Source organism: Pinus tabuliformis, chromosome X, assembly GCF_031772625.1.
Source record: "Pinus tabuliformis cultivar Carrire ecotype Pingquan chromosome X, CPIR1, whole genome shotgun sequence".
Classification (NCBI taxonomy): Eukaryota; Viridiplantae; Streptophyta; class Pinopsida; order Pinales; family Pinaceae; genus Pinus; species Pinus tabuliformis.
This window is the reverse complement of record NC_142308.1, coordinates 1,097,707,682-1,097,717,855: the sequence shown is the minus strand read 5'-3', so window position 1 is coordinate 1,097,717,855 and position 10,174 is coordinate 1,097,707,682. Positions and strand designations below refer to the sequence as shown.

The window sequence follows — 10,174 nt, the reverse complement described above, 5'->3', positions numbered from 1 at the left end:
AATAGATGCAGCACCAAATGCTGGAGTCGATTGACCAAAAGCTGTAGTGCTCCCAAAACCAGAGGAAGGAGTAGTGCAAGCCCAAACTTGATTGAGCGGGACTTGGTGATCCAAATCCTCCAAATGCAAGCTTTTGTTCAAATACAGATGTTCCACCAACTGGAGTAGACGATGCGGGTGTCGAAGTTGCACCAAAAGCTGGTGTCGAAGAGGTGCCAAACGCTGGAGCGGAAGAAACCAGTGGCGATGGACGCAGAGTGAAGTGGTATTTAAACACGCATAAGAGCAGCCTTCAGTATACGATGAGAACTGGTCCTCTGCTGAGTTGAAGCCGTGAGACAATAACTACCGCCTCTTTTTTTTTCTATATAAAGGAGTTTCCTCCAAAGCTGCCTTAAAGAAACCCGTGCTCTGTAACGAAAGGCTACATTGTTGAGTAATCAGGAGCTTTGGATTGCATTTTTAGAGGGTTAACTAAAAGCAAAATGTCACTCAAAGCTTCCACTACTTTTGGTGCCTTATCATCTCTGAAGCAGCATGATGTCTTCGAGGATAAGGTGGCAGGGAATAATTCCCTGTGTTTGGTACCTTACAGAAGGCAAAAGAGAGAAGGTTTGTGCAGTGTTCGTGCTAGAACTGGAGAGACCAACAGTAGGCCTTTGACAGGTGTGATCTTTGAGCCCTTCACTGAAGTGCAGAGTGAGCTTGTACAAGTTTCCAATAATTCTACTCAATCTTTTGCACGCCAGAGGTTCGCGGATGCTTGCGAAGCTGCTTTGAATGAGCAAATCAATGTAGAATATAATGTCTCATATATTTACCATGCTCTCTTTGCCTATTTTGATCGAGATAACGTTGGTCTGCCAGGATTTGCAAAGTACTTCAAACAGGCGAGTGATGAAGAACGTGGCCATGCAGAAATGCTCATGAAATACCAGAATGTGCGTGGTGGGAAAGTCAAGTTTCAATCCATCTTGATGCCTGTCATGAAATTTGATCATCCTGAAAAGGGGGACGCCTTATATGCCATGGAGCTTGGACGTACGACGCACAGGTGAGACAAATCGACTCAGGCAACGATGGTATTTGCCTTAGGCAAGGTAAAATCGGTCCAGGCAATACCCATTGACTCAGAATGTCGCCCAGACAACCAACGGTCTCCTTCAAGCAATGAATTGCTCAGTTTCAGGGCTGAGAGTGGAAACTAAGCTAGAAATTTGAAAGGAACTTTTTCCGCAACCTTTAATCTCTTAGACTCCATGAAATGGACAGTAAAAACGCCTCCGGTTTATTAGGCTTGGGTTTCAGAAACGAAAATCCAAAGGCCACTCACCTTCGAAGTCCGCAATCTCCATGATAGAAGGCGCTGGAATTCGATCTCCTTCTCCAGTTTTAATGCACTGCTCATTCAGAACGATGATACCAGCTGCGTCCTCCACAATTCTTTGTCAGGCAGCGTTCAACAAATCATCAATGCTTGCACTGATACACTTCGCTGGAGCTGTATGGCCGTCCAAAACCGCTACACACTGATTCAAATGAGAAATTATTCAGAATGCAGGTAATGTCAGACGCAGGTCTGATAAATGGAATATGACAGACCCCACATACTGTAACACAAGCGTCCACGGTTCAAGCGTATGTCAGGTTTTAAGCAACAACAGTTTCAAGGGAATATGGCAGACAGAATTCGAATGTAACTGATGGACATCATTCCGAGAATATGAAACGTTTATGATCAGAGAAGCGCAGGAATCATAAATGGAATATGTCAGGGCAGCGCAGGTGTGGACAATCAATGGAGGCCAGTGGCGTATATGGAAGCCCAACAGTTTAAAATCACAGTTTTCTCAGGGAATAATGGTAAATAGCAGCACTGTTATACCAGTGCGCAGACTCTAATAGGCTGCAGGTAGGAATACAATGCCTAGTTGCAGATCTGATGCGCTCATCTAAAATAAATGGTCAGGTAATGAAGACTAGGCTAGCATTATTCAAGGCAGCTCAGACCAGTTGCTAAACCGTGAGAAAACTACACAGGCCACACATCATGTCTCTAATACCATGTTAAACACACATGGGAGTGAGAGAAAATATAAAGATAAAACATGCAATTCAATTTTTATTGAAAAATGATTTACATTTATAATACATTATGTGACTCTTGGGTTTCAGATCCCAAAGTCTCTTGGACTGCTTTTGTCCATTCAACTTCCACACTAACCCATTTAAGATTAGGTGTCCAACAGAATGTAAGGAGAATCTTCGTGCTTTCAACCTGTGGTGCGTTGGTTCAACATGCTCCTCCCTTCCTGGAACTTAACGTCTCTGGCCAGAAAATTTGCACGGTGGATAATTAAAGTCGCCTCGATTTTATTGCATATTATTTCATAGTTCATCATGTCGGACGTCCTAGTTTCCGAATGTTTAATATTTTAATATTTTTGGATAGGCATGTGTTCTAATAATTGAGGAAATTTGGTCGGACAAATTTTGTAATTCAAAAGATTCAATTGAAGAAAAACTATATCTACCGATTATTCCCGACATTAAAAAAATGTCAAAATGTAACCAGAGTGATACTGTATTATCTGTGAAAGAAGCTCGCTGTAACTCTCGGTATAAAAATTCCTGTCCATATAAATCAAATCAGATAATCACATTCAGAGAATTCATATATAAAATTTGCCACGCATATAAATAAAATCAATTCAGAAATTATATGAATGAGGATATCTTCCGCAACCATCCAGAATCCATGTGGGCTGCTGATTTGAGTGTCCGCCGAGGACCATCTTTCTTTTTGAAGGACTCATTGGGCCCCGTTCCAAGTTCCAGTTAAACACTGACATAACATATATGGTCGTTTTCATTAGAAAGGTAGAGTTAAATAAACGATAAGAATGGGTATCCTTATCGTTCACTATTTTTGACCAATTTTATTTTTTAATACTGGATAGTTTTCTAAGCTTTTCTATAAATAATAGATGCATCCATTAATGGATGAACGGTAGGAATTTATGCTTAAAAAAATATTTATTGAGTATTTTAATAAAAGGCATTTTTGAAATTTATGTTAAAAGTAATTATTTAAAATTAATGTTAAAAGTAATTATTTAAAATTAATGTTATCCAATTAAATTAAAATAAAATGTATATAAATTATTTGAGTGTGAAATGAATTATGATTTTTTATCATGTAATATTGATTAACTATGTATTGGTTTATGGTATTGTAACATTATTTATTTACAAGTTAAAAATCTCTATAATAAAGTGGAAGTAAAATTTCATGGTTAAGAGTCTTATTGCATGCTTTATTAAACGATAAATATTTATTGAATATTTTAATAAAAGTGAATGTTGAAATTTATATTAAAAGTAGTTATCCATAAATAATGTTATCAAATTAAATTAAAATAAAATCTATATAAGCTATGATACTTTCAAATGAGCTATGATTTTTTGACCATATAATATTGATTAGCAATGTATTGGTTCATCGTATTGTAACATTATTTATTTACAAGTTAATAATATCCATAATAAAGTGGAAGTAATTTTTCATGGTTAAGAATCTTATTAAATGCTTTACTAAACGATAAGAATAATACTTTTAAATGAAGTTATAATTCAGTTAATTTTTATGATTTTCTTTAAATCTTAACACTCTGAAATGTACATGTTTTTATCACAAAATAATTTCTATAGATATTTACCAACCATTTAATTTATATGGTTAGGAAAATTATATCAAACATGTGTTTAAATCTTCTTAATTTTTAAAAACTAATTTAATCTTAAAATTATATTAAATATGTTTATAATAATTTAAAATTCACATATCAAATGTTGAGATTTATCTCCAAAGTAGCTAAACCATTTCTACTCTTTCAATTAAATTAATTAAATAAAAAATGTCATGTAATTGAATTAAAAATGTTATATGCACGTGAATTATAATTTTTGGGGCATGTGATATTTGTAAGTCATAGTATTGTAACAACACATATTTACATATCAAGAGTCTCCATAATAAAGTGGGAGTAAATCAACATAGTTAAGAATCTTGTAACATGTTTTTTAAATATATGTGTTTAATTCGTATATTAATTCTTTTTATAATCAATAATAACTATTGGTATAGTCATTACTCTTATTCTTTTTCTTCTTAAAAACTTCCATAATTATTGTTTCAAGACGGGTATGACTGTTAATACTAACCAAACTAAAGTTATGATTGTTAAATCCAAAAATATCACTTATTATAATTTCATTAATGATAAAAATTACTTAGATAATGATTCTTCTTACAAACATTTAGGTATTCACATCCACCATGAGCTTGAAAAAACTTGTAAGACCATTGATCTTTGGGTTTGAAATAAAAAAAGTTCCTCTTTGAGACACTAGTCACCCCTGTTATTTTATATGGATGTGAGGTGTGGGTTGCAGTCTATCTAGATATTCGTGGAGAAAGATTGAATTGATCCAAAAATAATTCATAACCTACAACATCAAGATTAAAGATAATACTCCCTACCCTATTCTCTTGATTGAAGATAGTCTTTCCCCTATTGAATGCATGAATATGTTTAGGTATTTGATGTATAAGAAGAATTTGTACAACATGGAAGCCAAGGGACTCCCAAAAATTGCTCCTAAATCTAGTTGAAAGATTGAATTGATCCAAAAACAATTCATAACCTACAACCTCAAGATTAAAGGTAATACTCCCTACCCTATTCTCTTCATTGAAGATAGTCTTTACCGTATTGAATGCATGACTATGTTTAGGTATTTGATGTATAAGAAGAATTTGTAAAACATGGAAGCCAAGAGACTCCCAAAAATTGCTTCTAACTCTAGTCGAAACCACCTTCAGCTCAAGCCAGGGTGACATAAGGATGTTAAGTCCTCGCTGGACCATTGGGAGATAAAGGAGGAGATCATCTTAGGGAATAAACATAATATTAAAAAAGTCATTACTTCCAAATTTAAGGATAAGTTGTCGAGTGATAAGGAGTTAGAGGGGAAAATAAAGTTAAAATACTCTAATGAGGTAATCAACCCCGCAACCATAGTTACCTTTTTTTTAACCGGTGCTAAGAAAATAATGAATATTGCATGGATGAGAACTAATTCTCATGAACTTCTGAGAGAAACCGGATGTTGGTTTATTCCCATGATACCTTGGGACTAGAGAATATGCCTTTGTGATAGTAAGAGAGTCCAAGATGAAAAACAATTTCTCTTGGATTGTCTGACCCTTACTCACATCCATTCTCATTTCCAAAATATTTTCCCCACTACCAACCTCCTTCATTTATTTAGTGAGCAAACTTGCAGTACCTTATAACACTTATTTCCCTCCTTTTTTATCATAGAAATAAAATTTTAAATAATCCCAATTAATTTCTTCTTTCTTAAGGTCCTATAGACCACATTCATTTTAGTATACGTTAATAATCATCACCATCATTATAATAAAGTCTACAGACCACCTTGTTACGCTAAGGATCATTGCGGAGGAATGTCGTAATGATAAATCCAATTTATTCTGCTGCTTTGTAGACTTTAGAAAGGCTTTCGATATGGTTCCTAGATACAACCTTTGGAATAGGTTAGAAGAGCTAAAGGTTCCTCTTGAGTTAAGAGCCGCTGCTATAAGGCTATACGAGAATGTAATTACCAAGCTAAAGAACAATGAGGGGTGGTCAAAAGATATTAAGTGTAACATCGGAGTTAAACAAGGTTGCCCCCTCTCCCCTACTCTATTTGGCATTTACATCGATAAGCTCGAAGGTTATTTAGAAGAAGCAGGATGTGGTGGCACAATCTTAGCTGGGATAGTCATTATCCTTCTTCTCTATGCTGACGATATTGTTCTTCTGGCAAGGTGCCCTTCTGATCTTGATAAGCAACTGAAGCTTCTTAAGGACTTCTGCTCTACCATGGGTATGACTGTTAACACAGACAAAACAAAAGTTATGATTATCAAATCTAAAAAGGACACTTGCGCTAATTTTACGTATGACAATAATAAATTGGAGGAAGTGTATTCTTACAAGTACCTAGGAATTGATATCCATCACAAGCTCAACTGGAACCATAGCATTGAGAAAAGGATCAATGGGGGATGGAAAGCTTATTTTGGTCTTGAAAATAATTGTAAAACAACAAACCTCGTAATGTGGGATAAAAAGAAGTTCCTCTTTGAAACTTTAGTCACTCCTGTTATCTTATATGGTTGTGAAGTTTGGGGCTGCAGCATCTCCAAAGAATCATGGAGGAAGATTGAGCAAATCCAGAAGCGTTTTATAACTTATAACCTGAAAATTAAAAGTAATACACCCTATCCTATTCTCCTTATAGAAGCGGGTCTTTCTTCTATTGAGAGCCTAGCTATGCTCAGGTTTCTGATGTACAAGCACAAGCTCAATAACATAGACAATCATAGACTTCCTTAGCTAGCTTTAAATTCCAGCCAAAATCACCTAAGGCTTAACCGAGGATGGCATAAGGACACAAGGGCTTGGTTAAACTATTGGGAGATCAATGAGAATGATGCTTTGCAAAACATAAATAACATTAAAGATATTGTTACTTCTAAGTTCAAAGAAAAATTGTGGTGTGAGAAAGATTTAGCGTCTAAAAGAAAATTAAGTTATTATAAGAAGGTCATCAACCCCACCCTTGAAGATCAAAAGTATCTCTCTATTCTAACTAGCTCAAAAAAGAAAATTAATATAGCAAAGATTAGAACGAATTCTCATGAGCTCCATAGTGAGACTGGCCGCTGGGTAGTTCCTAAAATGCCATGGATGGAAAGGATCTGCCATATTTGTGAGAATAAGAGCATCGAGGATGAAAACCACTTCCTCTTAGAGTGCCCTGCATACAACCACATTAGATCTCAATTTCACAACCTTTGTTACAATACTGACCTTTCTAGCCTTTTACAATGCCAAAATTATAGTGAGCTCGGGAGGCTTCTCTCCAAGCTTTTTGAGCATCGGAATAACATCTTAAATCAAAATAAATAATTTGTCTTTTTAGGTCCGATAGATCATTATTTGGTCTCAGTGGACGTTAACAACCATCATCATCATCATCATCAATAATTTAAAATACAGTTATAATTTAATTATTTTGTGTTCCTTTTAAATTTTGATAATACAATATCTATTATAAACTAAGTATTTATTTATGATTTTCTTCTGGAAATAAAATTTTGTAAAACATAAACAAAAACCAAATAAATAGTATTTATAATTTCTTATTTATTTTGTGTTCCTTTTAAATTTTGATAATACAATATCTATTATAAACTAAGTATTTATTTATGATTTTCTTCTGGAAATAAAATTTTGTAAAACATAAACAAAAACCAAATAAATAGTATTTATAATTTCTTAATTTACCAAATAAAAATTCGCAAAATTTAATATAAAAAAATACTAAAATAGTTTATCATCCAAACCAATATTGAGAAATGACATTTATATGAATAAATCAATTTGTTTATATATATATATATATATATATGATTAAAATTTTATTAAAATTAAATTATAAATTAATTATTAAATTTATAATTTCTATTATAAAATTATATTCAGAATTTTTAAATCCATATTTTATTTAAAATGTACGCATTTAATAGTTAAAATATACATTTTTAATAATAAATCATAATAAATTTTGGAGAAAAAAATATTATTATATATAAGAGCATTTAAATATATTGCAATGAGAGAAACCATATGTTCGTTTATTTCCACGATACTTTGGGACTAGAGAATATGCCTCCTCTGTGATACTAAGAGTGTCCAAGATGAAATTTTTTTTCTCTTGGATTGTCTGACCCTTACTCACATCCATTCTTATTTCCAAAATATTTTCCCCACTACCAACCTCCTTGATTTGTTTAGTTAGCAAAACTACAATACCTCATAACACTTATTTCCCTCCTTTTTGATCACAGAAATAAAATTTTAAATATTCCCAATTAATTTCTTCTTTCTTGAGGTCCTATAGACCACATTGATCTTAGTGGACGTTAATAATAATCATCATTATTATAATAATTTAAAATAAAGTTATAATTTAATTATTTTGTGATCTTTTTAAATTTTGATAATAAAATATGTATTATAAACTAAGTCTTTATTTATGATTTTCTTTTGGAAATAAAATTTTGTAAAACAGAGACAAAAACCAAATAAATAGTATTCATAATTTCTTGATTTACCAAATAAAAATTTCTCAAAATTTAATATAAAAAATTACTAAAATAATTTAGATAGTATTATCATCCAAACCAATATTGAGAAATCGACATTTATATGAATAAATCAATTTGTTTTAAGCTGTGTCAGAATACAATTTTATATATATATATATATAAAATGATTAAAATTTTATTATAAATTAGTTATTAAATTTATAATTTTTATTATAAAAATATATTTAAAATTTTTAAATCCATAGTGTATTTAAAATGCAGACATTTAATAGTTAAAATATACAATTTTAATAATAAATAATAAAAAAAGGGAAAAAATATTATTATATATAAGAGCAGATTAGAAAATGATGAAGACATTTTAAATATATTGCGATTAAGATACTTGAAACATTTTCAAACAAAAACTACTACAAAGTTGTGGCCCTACGTCTTATATTTTGTGGGAGTTTTTGATATTTTTGTTTTATATAGTTGTCAAATAGGTTTCCCATTTTCATGGATATGTTTATATAGAAGTTGATATTAAAATTAGTAACCAATTATAATGGAGTTATGTATTTATTTTAATATATAAAAAATTAAATTAATTTGTATTAATTTAAATTTTGAAATTAAATTAATTTATACTAACTTAAATTTTGATTTATCAAAATTTTATATATATATATATATAATTTAGTTTTAATGATCGAAATGACCGTTTGTTATTCTTTTCATCTAATTTTCTTTAAAGGTTGAATGAATCCAAACTTGAAATAAATTTAAAATCATAAACAGTAAATAACTTTTTAAAAATAATAAAAATTCCAAATTAATAAGTAATGGAAATTTCAAATTTAATTCCTTGCTATCGTTTTAAAGGTTAATTTATGAGCATTTGGTAGCGACGGTTGAGCGCTCAATAGTTTTAGGAAAACATGAAAAGTGAATAACTGCTACTTTATTTATAACCATTGGGCAGCGATAAAGGAGAAACTAGCCTGGCATTTCCAGGCTTGGACAATGCTAATAGCGAAATGTTGGGCTCCGTTGTAAGTGCCCGATAAGCCATTAGGAAGAAAATCGTACCCGCAATAGGGTGAAAGGGCAACCAATAACCAGCTTGTTTATGGCCATAAATATTCGGGCTGTATATGTTTATTGTTAAACCTATCCCACCATACATTTATGACCCATTAAGAAACTAATTATTTTCATCGAAAAAGACAACAAAGGCAGTGGATGTGTAACCCGTGGATCTTCGGCGACTTTGTCACTCGCCTTATCAATCTGTGTCCAATAGCGACTGCGGAACTGTATCCTATTTCAAAGCGTATTGAATTTTAATTACTTAGCCATTTTAACCTTTTCAAAAGCAAAAAATTCTTACGTTTTTGTAATGCCATTGTTTTACAAAATGTTTTAATTGTGTATATATAATTTTAAATTTGCTCAAGCCTATGATTAAGTTTATGTGTATATCAAATATTTTCCATTAATTTATAAATACACCATAAAAAAATTATGAGTATTTTATATACCAGTAGAGAAACCATGTGGACTGATATCATGATGGTTATATAATTTTTTATTAATTAATATATTTTTTACTTTCTTTTACGAGTTTATTTTATTAATTTGTCTATTATCTACTATGTTTAATGAGTTTTGAAAAGGATGAACGTTGGAATTAAAATACAAGTGTTTGAAATAGTTTATGATGATGATGAAGATGATGATGGTGGTTAACGTCCATTGAGACCAAACTTTGGTCTATCAGAGCTAAAGAAGCAAATTATTTAGTTTGATTTAAGATTTTATTTCTATGCTCAAAGAGCTTGGAGAGAAACCTCCCAAGCTCACTATAATTTTTGCATCATAAAAGGCTAGGAAAGTCAGTATTGTGACAAAGATTATGAAACTGAGATCTAGTGTGGTTGTACG

At 31.7% G+C, this 10,174-nt stretch overlaps 1 pseudogene; it reads left to right on the top strand.

Moving 5' to 3' along the window:
- The first annotated feature begins 362 nt into the window (after nt 1–362).
- LOC149143650 (ferritin-3, chloroplastic pseudogene) lies at nt 363–1,058 on the top strand (annotated as a pseudogene).
- The last annotated feature ends 9,116 nt before the right edge of the window (nt 1,059–10,174 follow it).